The 13465-nt window shown below is 33.6% G+C and overlaps 1 long non-coding RNA gene across 1 annotated transcript; it reads left to right on the top strand.

Annotated features, from left to right (window-relative positions):
• The first annotated feature begins 861 nt into the window (after nucleotides 1–861).
• LOC134243095 (uncharacterized) lies at nucleotides 862–2730 on the top strand. Its single transcript, XR_009986971.1, has 4 exons — nucleotides 862–933; nucleotides 1430–1474; nucleotides 1773–1852; nucleotides 2036–2730. It is a non-coding gene; the product is annotated as an uncharacterized LOC134243095 (long non-coding RNA).
• The last annotated feature ends 10735 nt before the right edge of the window (nucleotides 2731–13465 follow it).

Genomic DNA, 13465 nt, shown 5'->3' with positions numbered 1-13465 from the left:
CCTAGATAGCCGAGCGGTCTAACGCGCTGTTCCTGCACTGCTAGGAGACAGATTCCGTAGGTCGAGAGTTCAACCCCGGGCTGGGGCGGAAGTGAGTATCCTTATCAAAGTGAATTTCTCTGTGCTTTCTATATTAATATTTCTTCACTTAGGGCAGTTATATTAGTTTAAGAGTTGTTGTAAATTGTGCTATATAAATAAAATTAATTTCATCACAACATGTATTGGTAACAATCCTCTAAAAAAACTAATGTCGAAATAACTGTATCTCACTTCTATTCTCAATGACCGTGTAGTGTAGGGCAGCGTTGTGAGAATTCCATCGGCATCGAAAGCAAGTTTTTTTAACTTGCCTAGATAGCCGAGCGGTCTAACGCGCTGTTCCTGCACTGCTAGGAGACAGATTCCGTAGGTCGAGAGTTCAACCCCGGGCTGGGGCGGAAGTGAGTATCCTTATCAAAGTGAATTTCTCTGTGCTTTCTATATATATATATATATATATATATATATATATATATATATATATATATATAGCTTTTGAATCCTCTATTCAGAGTTTTGAAATGCAGTTGGTGTCCACTCGTCTTGTTTTCCAGGCTGTCTCCTCTACTTCTTGTTTGTAAAGTTTAACGTACTTCCATGAGTTCCCAGATATTGAATGATATCTTTCTTCTGTTATCAATTATTTCCTGTTTCTTTAAGTGTAGTTTTGAGTCCTTGAATTCTTGTTACATAACAAAGACATGTTTCTTTGTAAACAACTAGATTCAGAATCAAATGTCATTAATGTTGGAAATTGTAAAAGCACTTAAACATGCTATATTTAACAACATCATGAAATTATTATGTTCATTCCCTTATTTCTGGTGGCTGACAGCTTTAACTTACTAGACAGACTGGTCAAAACTCAGAGAAGAGGCGTAGCTGTTGACAGTATGTATGACATTATTACGGGGGCAGGGTTAATGAGTGACTGACAGCTTTAACTTCATGGACAATACGATGGGATAGGGTTAATGAATGACTGACAGCTTTAACGTACTGGACAATACGATGGGTGGGGTTAATAAGTGACTGACAGCTTTAACTTACTAGACAGACTGGTCAAAACCCAGAGAAGATCTATTGGCAGTATGTATAACAGCTTAAACTTACTTGAGAGCCAGGTTAAACACACAGAAGAGGGATAGCTGTCAACATTATTATGTATGACAATATGGGATGGGGTTAATGAGTGGCTTGGGTTCTTTGGAAGAGTTAATATTTGGATTTTGAAGTATTGTATTGGAAATAATTAACATGCAATTGCCAGGCAGTGATTCAAATGCAAGGGCTGATATAAAGGGAGTTCATATTTTGTTGTAGGCATGAAAATTTTACTATTTCAGGTATGTATATACATGATATAAATGATATTTGTTTTTACCAGGTAGTCAGTCTTGTCCTATTTGTCAACAGCGAATCATAGTAACAGGTGGGTTATAATTTTTGGCTAATCTTTAGAATCATATTAAGTTTAAGTTACTAGTATGAAATTGATATCGTTATAAATTTATTTCTACTATTAATCATGTGTAATATTTTACATCTTTAAAGTCAAGTCAGTTGTCAAGAATGGGATATAAAATTAATTTTATCAAATGAATTTCATTTGAATTTTCAAAATTATCCCTAATTATGATCTGTTTTAATATTTTTTGCATTGAATCCATTTTGGAAAATGGTCAAGTTTATATCCAACAATGAGTAAATATCAGTTTACTGTTTCGTAGATTTGAGATATGCCAGCAATGTTGTTTTATTCCACTGTAAACATGCATTCCACGAAGATTGTCTACCCACAAACTCAATGGTAATTTTTTCATTCATTTCAAAACAGAAGTAGATCCAAGTTTTGTCTCACCCTTTCATACACTTGGGTACAAAAGTATAATAATTGATATACATTTTCATAGTGAATGTTATATTAGATGTATTTTTTTTGTCCTATTTGTTTGCTTTAATCTTATAGTCATTGAATTTTCTTTCACTGTAGGAGCGTTGTACAATCTGTAGTACACAAAGGAGGGGACCTGGATCGAAGGGCGTGGTCAAGTAATGTCAATCAAGTAGTGCTCCAATCAATTGCTGGCTAAAGATGGATAATCAATGAAATGATTAAAACGTTTTTAAGCATTCTGTTAAACATAATCATAGTTATTGGGCTTGTATTTTTTGAAATATTTGTATTACACCCCAAGATATAAATATAAAATTTATCAAATGGGAATTGCCATTTGTTTATTGCCAAAAGCTACAGTACTTATTTTTAACATTAATTGTTGAAAAAAAGCTGTCCTTTCTCTAAAGATTATGTTACATTGTTTTATGCTGTTTCTTAGCCATGATTGAAAGTACTTCAGTGCATTGTGTACTGAAAATGATTTCGCATTTGGTTATAAATATAAATATGTTGGCATGAATAAATCTCTTATTAGTGTTACTCTGTTATATTTATTTTATTAAAAAATACTTCATTGGAAATGAAATGAATTTTTAAGCAAATTTACTGTAATATTTATATTCCCTTTCTTTAGTATGGACAAATAAGATTTTTCTTTATGTTTATGTCTTTCATTTCTATAGGATATTTTATAGTAAATTTGTTCCGTTTTGGAGAAAATAAAGACTTCATGTTCCTGTCTTGTTCATGTTTCATTCCAGGAGATGATTTCTGCTGCATTTTTAGAGAAGCTCGTACATTTGTTGTTCCCTTTCTAGACAATTTCGTTATATGTTCATGTTCTTATTCTAAAGAACATTTAAATTCCATTCCTGAAGAAAATATTACGTTTCTGACAGATTTTTCCTCTGTTTATTGCAAATATTCATATTGTGCAGAGATGACTAACTAGTAACCTACCATAAAATGAATAGCATAAATAGAATTTACACAACTTTATTTATATGCATATGTACAAGATATTAAATGAAATCTATTCTTACAAAAGGAGATTATTTCCACACATAATCATAGAATGTATATACATGGATGACAGAAAGCAAAAAAAATATTTCAGGATCTTTTTTACAATAGAACTTTGTAAGGTATATATATTACGGTGACTTTGTGACTGTCAGCTACTAAGAGTTTCCCTTTAATTACCACTATCCTGGCTACTGCTTTTAAAAGAGTAGTTTTATGTATTATTACTCTAATTAAAATTATTAAGCATTTTGGTTATGATAATCTTTGAAAGATAAAAATTTTCTGTTTACTCCGTTGATTTGTAGCACGTACGTCTAAGAGCCTCAAAGTATTTTTTATATATATATTTTTAGTTCAAAAATGTATGCTTTAAAATATATTTGATAAAATATATTTGAACTTTTAACAAGTTAATGTGAATTTAATTGAAAGTCAACTTTTCGTTTGTCAGGCTTGAAACAGCAAAACAAAGAGTATGGTGATGTTTATGGTATGCGGACACTTTTAATGAAACTGAAAATAATACGAAATTACTGAATTATATCATAAATTGATTAAAGTTATATAAAAGAAATGAGTTTTGATATCGGATTAAGCTGCAAAATATGCAAATCTTTTTTAATTCTCCTATCTTTATATTGAGGAAATTTAATAAAACATCTTAAAGCATCGCACTATGCAAATGTTAAAAATGAGGATATTATCACTATATGAATATTAAAAAAAATGGGAATGGAAATATTGGTAAAAGAATTGAGAACACTATAAATGTTATACAAGTATATATATATTTCAAAAGAATATTAAAGGTTAAAGTCATCATCAAAACGTGCAAATTTGTTCACAACTAGGGTCTTCAGACAATCTTGGCAGAATTGGGAACATGTGTATATTAAAATACCCAAAGTACAGTGTTCAAGTTCAAGCATAATTTTTATGTCATAAACGTTGAAGGCTGTGCAAATGCAACATCATCAATGAAAATAAATACATAAGTCCATATTAAATAGTCTAAGGGTTTTGTTATCTAAATATTTTCAGTGATGGAAGTGAAACTAAGTCCATGTTTTAATAACAGAGTTACACATAATTGTGACAAATGCCACCTGTAATAATTATTTCATTATTAACTTTGAAACGCACCTATGTCTACACTCTAAGAGACCCACTTTTTAAAAATTTCTGTGGACAATATTTTGTCATTTTCATTTGTTTGCATTGCAACAAATACATCTCTCAAAGCATGTCCATACTCTATTCGCCTTTCTGGTTCCACGTCAATTCCTTTATCGTAATAATTTATAGGAGCACCGCCTCTTACTATGAGAACAACGACAGCTTCGTTGTTCCTAATCAAAATACCAGGGGACCCGGATGATCCCTTGTCAAACGTTGTATGAAATAGAATTTTCCTCGGTGAATAACGCAGTGAACGGTAATAATCAACACCCTTAAACTTTTTCTTACTCCATTCACTAAGCTCAGCGATATAATCGTCAGCATCATTGTTTGGCTCAATATCGTTTAAATATACCTCACTGTCCTCCTTCATCTGAACACCACCTGGATGACCGATAAGGTGAACCTCTTCAGAAGGAAGACGATTTGCATAAAACGAAGTTAAAGGTGGGGGAAACTCGATTTCACCTTTCTTTAATTCCAACACAACAACATCATATCCTTCATTCTTGTATACAACGGTCGGCCCAAAGTGGAATATTTTGCTCTCATTAAATTTCTGAAGGAAAGCCATCTTCTCAAACTGTATGCAGATACTCTCCCAACTGAAGAAGTCTTGGGGACCTGATTAAAATATCATAATTATGCAATTGTATACAAAATTAGAAATGCATGCAATTTAACTGTGTTTCAGGACAATGTTCTACTAATTTCAATTTCTATATATACAGTCCCTGAAACGTTCTGCTTTCCACTTTTTCCGTCTGTTGACCGTTCGTTCAGCGTGCGTTCACTGTTCGCTCTCCGTTCACAGTATTGCGTTCACCCTTCACTCGCATTCACCGTTCACAAAACGTTCACGTTCGCTCTTCGTTCCGTTTACTTTGCGTTCACCTTGCATTCACCGTTCACTTATCGATCAGTCATCATTGCCATTCAGAACTCCGAAGGGAAAGGACTTATCTTTTTGATGGTAAGGATTTACACGCTTTTTAAAATTAAATAACTTATATATCTTGTTTGAAGAATAATTATTTCTTTGCAAAAATTATCTATGACATTAATATTTCTATAATAATAACACAGCTGTTACTTTATTCATGAAATTTCCCCGGAAAATAAAACATTAATTGCCTACTTGTATGTAGAACGATGCTAAAATTTAAATTAAAAAGAAGGATAAGTACAAATGCTTTACGTACGGCAATCATTTGTTGTAATGTAAAAGACGACAAATCATAATAATTAATCCAAGTCCTTTACAAGATAGGAACACACACACACACACACCCTCACACACACACACACGCACACACAGAAATATTTCTACCGTACTACGTATTTTAAACTACACGTAGGTCTGAGAATTATGAACAGTACTGCAAATATTAAGTTAATTGAATATCTTTAGAGCTAATCAAATTGAAGTTTAAGATCCCCCTCCGGGTGCCTTTTCTCCCGAATTAAAATTCTTAGTATTTTCAATATATTTTTATTAATATTTAATGTGTGTTGTAACACTAGAAAATCAGTCTTAAAACCAACATTAAACAATCATTAAACAATTGTATTTCAAAATATACATGTGCCGACAGTAGTATTTTAAAATTGGCAAGGAATGTGGTTCATATTCAATTTCAAACTTAACCCTTCCAGGTATATATTCCCATTATTTATTTATTTTTTCGTGCAGGAATGCAAAATTAGATCTATAAATGATAGGGAAAAAGAATTTAATTTTGTTTATATTCTAGTCTTCCATTGGTTGATTTCCAAAAAGGAACGCAAACCATTTCTTAATAACCTGGTTTGGTATTGGGACACACCCTCTTGACAACCAGCTGAATCATCTGTATCAGTCCATGGGATTCAAAGTTCAAACAGTACCTCGATCTTACCTGCTGCTAGATCTGTGTATCAGTTATTACGTCACCTTGTTTCAAATCACTTCCGTTACTAGGGTTGTATTATATAGCGGCAAATTTGATCTAATAAAAAACACCACAATTTTACATCCAGTAATTCAATTATTTAAAAAATTAAATTATAAGGAATGACTCTTATTCTTGGCCAAATTATTCGATGATAACCTGGTTTGGGTCAGTTTACGCGCGGATTATAAACAAGCGGCCCATGGGCCACATCGGTCACCTAATTAGCTTTGACCATTTTGTTCTTTACAAGATTTCCCACTTGTAATACATACTGCGACCCAACCCTACCCCACTGATCATAATTTAGACATTTTGAAATCTACACTACCCCAGCATGCTTCTATGTGCACATACGTTTCAGCTTTTCTGGACCAGTGGTTCTAGATAAGAAGATTTTCAAAAAAAATTCTTATACATTTCCATTTAAAATTTTGATTCCCCATTGTGGCCCCGCCTAACTCCTGTGGATCATGATTTGAACAATTTAGAATCTACACTACCCCAGGATGCTTCCACATAAGTTTCAGCTTTTCTGGACCAGTGGTTCTGTCTGGAGTAGAAGATTTTCAAAAATTTTTCCTATATATTTCTATGTAAAACTTTGATTCCCCATTGTGGCCCCGCCCTACCCCTGGAGGTCATGATTTGAACAATTTAGAATCTTCACCACCCAAGGATGCTTCCACATAAGTTTCGGCTTTTCTGGACCGGTGGTTCTTGAGAAGATTTTCAAAGATTTTGTCCATACATTTCTATGTAAAATTTTGATTCCCCATTGTGGCCCCGCCCTATCCCTGAGGGTCAAGATTTGACCAAGTTAGAATCTACACTACCCAAGGATGCTTCCACATAAGTTTCAGCTTTTCTGGACCAGTGGTTCTTGAGAAGAAGATTTTCAAAGATTTTTCCTATATATTTCTATGTAAAACTTTGATTCCCCATTGTGGCTCCGCCCTACCCCGGGGGTTATTATTTTAGCAATCTAGAATCTACACTACCCAAGGATGCTTCCACATAAGTTTCAGCTTTTCTGGACCAGTGGTTCTTGAGAAGATTTTTTAAATAATGACCCCACCGTATTTTTATCTTTTCTTGATTATGTCCCCTTGTGAGGGGACTTGGCCCTTCATTTTAACAATTTAAATTCCCCTACACCAAAGGATGCTTTGTGCTAAGTTTGTTCAAAATTGGCCCAGTGGTTCTGGAGAAGAAGTCGAAAATGTGAAAAGTTTACAGACGGACGGACAGACAGACGGACGACGGACAAAATGTGATCAGAAAAGCTCACTTGAGCCTTCGGCTCAGGTGAGCTAAAAAGCGTACACTGGCCCAAACCAGGTTATCATCGAATAATTTGACCAAGAATTAGAGTCATTCCTAAAATATACATTAAAAGTTTTTGGAAATACTAAGTGACTCTTTGCCTTTAGCGGAGCGGATAGTGGGGAAAATATTTCACTTGCGGATACAAGCACGAAATTTTGCATGAAGGTTCTTTGACTATTACTTGAATAAGAAATATCGTTGGCCATTCAAGTTTCGGCCATTTTCAAGATGGCCGCCACTTATTTCATAATGGCGTCTGTTTTCATATTTTCTTTCCTAATATTTTGAACGTTACTCGGTAATACTTTATTTTTTTTAAAATAATCAAAGGGAACTTGGTGTATGATATAATTTGAACTTCATTTTATATCTACATATACTGCGCATGCGCTTAAATACAAACAAAAGCTGTTTTAATGACATAACTGACCTAATCTTCCGAACCGTGTATATATCTGCATAAAGCAATACAAGGTAGTCCGGACCTGAAGCAGTTGAAGTTATATTACACCTACATTTTAGTAGTTCTTGACATGATGCAGCAATTGCAGGCAAGATTGTCCAGTGTGGGACCCAACATACGCATTTTTTTACTCAACCCAAACTTGAAAGTGAGGGTAAGGCTAGCCACATGCATAGTGACTGACCCCATACTAGTAAATGACCAATCTGCAATTCAGTTCTCCAATTATCCTCTACACGAGCAGCTCTTTAGGGAGGGGATCAAGGCGAGCGTCATTTACGATATTGCCATTGCTGATCCTACATGATGACAACAAATTCTTCCAGTGCATTGATTTTAGGTTCTTTCAAATTGTCACAAGGGGTGCTCCAGAATTGGAATATTTCTTTGGCGTTCTCAAACATATTCATGGCCTGTCATGCTGTCTTTTTACCTTTCCAAAAAAAGGACGACACTGTATCACAATCCGTGAATGCATTAAAGAATGGTAATGCCTTTGATATGGTTCCAGTGATCTAACAACATCATAAATTGGTATCCATCACAAATCCTTGCCTTTCAAAATGTCATCCATAACTGATCCACATTTAATTCATCAAAAAGAGTTACACTTCTAACAAAAACGTCTGTATCCAAGCTAACCCCCCAAAAGTTTAGTTTTGTTTTCGTCACACTGAAGAATAGTATTCCATGACTTTGGTGGTCTAGTGTTTCCAGTTACTTTTCGTTTAGACCCCATGCCACACTAGCTTCTTTTCGGTTTCTTTCTTAAAACTATCGTCTATCTGAACATCGAAGTCGAAGATAGTGTATACCCTCAAATTACCTTTTACAAGAGAATTAATGTGCAAAAGGATAATGACATTGGCATATTAGTTAAAATTTCAGGTTGTTTTGAATTGACTAATGACATATTCTCAATTACCAGTGAATCAACTGTCAGTACATTATTTGGCAACTCTTGACCTGCTTCCAAACAGGCATCAATTGAGATTTAACATCGTGCATGTGTATTAAGAAACCATTTTGTGAAAGAGAGAGAGGGGATGGGGTCCTGGTTTTCATGTTCAAAAAATTCTTGTACATTGCATTGCCTACTCTGAGAGAAAATAAATAACCTAGAAAAACAGGTACAGTCGTCTTCAAAATTTGCCAACTTTGACTTTGAAGAATCATATTTTTGTTTGGGATTAAATTGGCAAAATTTATTCTTCTGAACAAATTCATAAAACCTGGATTATCACCTTCACATCTCTTAAAAGGAATTCCCTACATTGTTCTTTCCCAATGACTCCCTTTTTAATTGGCTTCGACAACAACTATAAAGATCCAACAACTCTTCCTCAACTGGATTTCCCAATATCAAAACCATTGGCATAGCCCGATTTACTTTTGAAAAAAAAAATTTGAGCAGCATGAGTTTCTTCGTGATGTTTTCCTTCTTCTCGTGAACATTTCCACATATTCATTTTAACTCTTAAGTAAGTATGCTGGATTTCTGGACCAGCTACCACCTTTAATGCAGCTGGATCTTCCGTTAACCATCACCCTTTACAATAGCATTCTGCTCATGGGTTTGCCAATGGAAATTTTTGAAAACTATTATTCTTTCCAAGTAAAGATTCCTTTTTCAAATTCTAAGTACTAGTATATGTCCGGGTGCTTTGTTTGCACCCAAAGGTGAAATGGTATCCATCGAGTATTATTTGATGTGACCAAGGGCAAAGAATATGGAACCTGATTTTATAAAGATTCTTTTTAAAGCCTAAAATCTGATTCTCTGCAAGAATTAACAAAAAAGAAGACAACGAGTTCCAAAAGAATTCTTGACCAAAATTTAAATTGTGAAAAATAGGTTATCTATTTCAATTTCATTGCAATTATCGAGTTCCTTTGCATTTTGGTCTGCCTTTTTACCACGTTATACAGACAGCAGTGACCTTGCCTTGTTTTAGCAAGATTAGAAACTGTTAGGAAGGACTCAGCAGTTTTTCCAGAATATGCAACTTCTGTCTGCTTGAATTAATGCTGTCATCCAGCCGTTTCCTTTCAACAAATCACCAAGCAGTTTGAAAGATACCATTTCAATATGCAACCCATGAAACATATTAACAACAAATCTATCTTCACCATAAATTTCCGGTCATTCTCATCGTATCTTTTGGCAAGAACAAATAAAGGTTGGTTACAAGCCATCACAGGCGTTTGTCTTGGATTTAAAAAGGATGGTGCTGTCTTCACAGTCCATGGCATTCTTCATTGTGGATAGCGAATGATTACCTGTTGTTTATGTCATAATTACAAAATTGATTCATTACCTTTTATTTTACGTTCCTTGATTGATTATTTCACTCATTAAAATTAAACGTTGCTTAAAAGAATATTTCACTCAATGAGATTTTACGTTCTCTGAAGGATTATTTCATTTATTGAGATTTTTACGTGCTTTGGAGGAGTGTTTCGCTCCATGAGATTTTACGTTCCTTGGGGGTATTATTTTACTAACTGAGGGCTTTCGAATACAAAATTTTACTTGGTATTCATGCCCACTGGATAGGGAGGGAACGCCTGCGAGGCTTTTGTAAAACATCTGCTGCAAGTTTGTTTTTTTTTAAATGGCTTCTTGTGATAATATATTTAAATTCTACAATAGGGAATGATATAATGCGTAATAAGAAAATCATTTTTCTTTATATTTATAGCATTCAAGTTGGAATATGATTTTTATAATCGTTTTAAACTTTTAAGATATCTTTAAGCGGCCAAAGTATAATAAATTTGGTTGTAAAAGAATGTATGTGAGGCCAAACTGCATGAAAATGTCGCCATTTTGTTGTAGTGGCGGCCATCTTGAAAATGGCGGAAATCGCGGTGGCCAACGATGTTTTTAAATTTAGTAGTATCAGATAGACATATGTGCAAAATTTCATACTTGTATCCACAAGTGAACTATTTTGCTGAAATTTTGATCTAAGCCGCTACACTACTTCGGCATGTTCGGTGAAACGCGATTTCCACACCTTCACTGTGTCGAATGATTATGATTGAGAAGACAAGAACGTGGACTTCCTGTGAACCATTTGAACTTGATGATGGAAAATAAAAGCCAATGATTACTGTCTAATGGATTTGTTAATTTAAAAAAATGATTAACTCTTCTGCTTGGAATATTTAGGAAAAATAATAAGAATTTTTATTTGATGCAACAGATATCTGAGAATCGAGGGGTATCTCTCTTTCTCTCTCTCTCTCTCGTACATTTCTCTGTTCAGTAAAATCTATGACAGGACATTACTTATTTAGTTTTGAAAATTTAATCTATTACAAATAATTTGAATGCCTCTTTCCATCATCTTGACCGAGTATAATTACGGCCGGTCCAGTAAATGTCTATAAAAAATAATCTTCATAAAAGAATACAAAAGACACATTAAATAGAGAATAATACATACCCTTTTCCATATCACATCCTGTATCAGCCAGAGGGACGAGGGCTGATACAGGATGTGATGTGGAAAAGGGTATGTATTAATATGTTTATTACATACTTAGTAATAAAATACAGCGTACATTCAGTGGAGAAGAAAAGTAAATAATCATGCATGAACTTCTTACAAACAATCATGTACATGGCCAATTGTCTCGTACGATTTGGGTTTGTTTCTACTTCTATTTCAATGCACTTGATCCGTAATCCCCAAAAATTGTGTATGATCACAAGTACTGTTTTTGTGGTTTAATTTACTATGGGTATGATACTGACGTCACAATAGCCGTATCAGCCCTGCAGGGCTGATATGTATTTGCGGGGCTGATATAGGTTATCAGCCCTCCAAATCCATATCAACCCTGCGGGGCTGATACGGCTATTGTGACGTCAGCCATATCGCATATGCAAAAAACCTGTATTTATTACTAAGTATGTAATAATATAGAATATTTTGCATTAGAATTTTAAAATTCGAGTGTTCTATGCAATACATCAATAGGCAATTGTGAAATCAAAAAAAATATCCGTTAATTTACTCAGAATCACCTTAGCACGGAAATACATGTCTGGTTGTTTCAACCGGGAACAATGTAATAAATTAATTCTATAAGTAGTAGTTTTATCTTTTAAAATCCTTATTATTTCTATCAGTGAAAAAAATAGGCATACTTATTATATAAATAAATAAATTTTATATTTCAACTACATGCGTTCGGTAACAAATACACATGTTTTACGGCAATTAAAATCATGTTATAAAAATATTGATTTAAAACATAGGTATATATATGTGCAGAAAAAAAGTTTTTATTATTTATTTATTTATTTATTTATTTATTTATTTATTTATTTATTTATTTATTTATTTATTTATCTATCTATTGTTTATTTGTATTTAAGCATCTGAAATTAGAATTAAAGAATAATAGAATAATTTCAATGCAAAGAAAAGATCGGAGGCATTCCGAATAAATCGTTAATCTTGCGTTCACCGTTCGTTCACCGTTCACTTTGCGCTCGCGTTCGCGCTCCGTTCGCCAAGTTGCGTTCAGCATTGCCACATCGTTCACTCAGCATTCGCTCTGCGTTTGTCCAGCGTTCGTTCAGTGTTCGTTCACCGTTCAGGTGGGAAAGTAGTACGTTTCAGGGACTGTATCATGTGCAAACTCACTCGCTGCAATCCAATTTATTTTTCATGATAAAATTGGATCAAATCATCAAAGCACTCCAATGTCAACGGAATTCGAACTTTTCCACCCTTCCCATTACGATGTATTTTCATTCTTCTTCATTGCATTTGACAAAAGTTTTTTTTTTGCTCAGGCAGTGATATTTATCACATGACCAATAGTCAATTAAGGCTATAATATGAAGTATGATCTTTTGATCTTTTTATCCAAGACACACAATTTAAACAGCTAGTCAGTTTAATTTGTTTGAATAAATTAGAATTGATATTTTGAATAATTTTGGTTCATAAATAAACTGCATGCTATGGTGTGTCAAAAATTTAAATTAACAAATGCAATTTTCTGCATGCTTTAAATAAATGATACTTGTGACCTACTTTGGGGTCGACTTTTCCATAATGATCAAACTTGTATCGGAATGCAATAATAAATTTTCTTACCCTTACTGTGAGCACAACATCAGAGATTTTAAGCAAAATAGGAGTTTTGCTATTTTGCTCAAGTTTTTTTCTTCATAAAATTGAATTCATAATTAATGCTTTCATGAACTGTTTATGTATATGTAAGTTTCTTTATCTAAATTCCTTAAAAATAATAATGATAAATTCTAAAGCCAACAATAAAGTTGGATTCCAATTAGAGGCTAAACGTACATGCTCAGAAATTATTTTTCCCTCATACTTGGAATGAAACGTGAAATATGGAAACGTTTGAATTAATAGTTTAAACTAGTACTTGCTCACAAAAATATATCGATAATAGAATTGGGGAAATTTTGACTCAAACAAAACTCGTGTCATCAATTTATTTGTTTATGAGTTGCCTTATTTAAGAAATTATCAGTACTTGGAGCATTCTCTTCTGTATTGAATCAACTTAGAGACATGAGGTTTTTTTTTATATGATTCTGCTTTT

The sequence above is a fragment of the Saccostrea cucullata genome, unplaced genomic scaffold (assembly GCF_032062105.1).
Source record: "Saccostrea cucullata isolate Sc308-1 unplaced genomic scaffold, CSIRO_AGI_Scuc_v1 ctg973, whole genome shotgun sequence".
NCBI lineage: Eukaryota > Metazoa > Mollusca > Bivalvia > Ostreida > Ostreidae > Saccostrea > Saccostrea cuccullata.
Note: the sequence above shows the minus strand (reverse complement) of the source record. Positions and strands in the feature narration are given on the sequence as shown.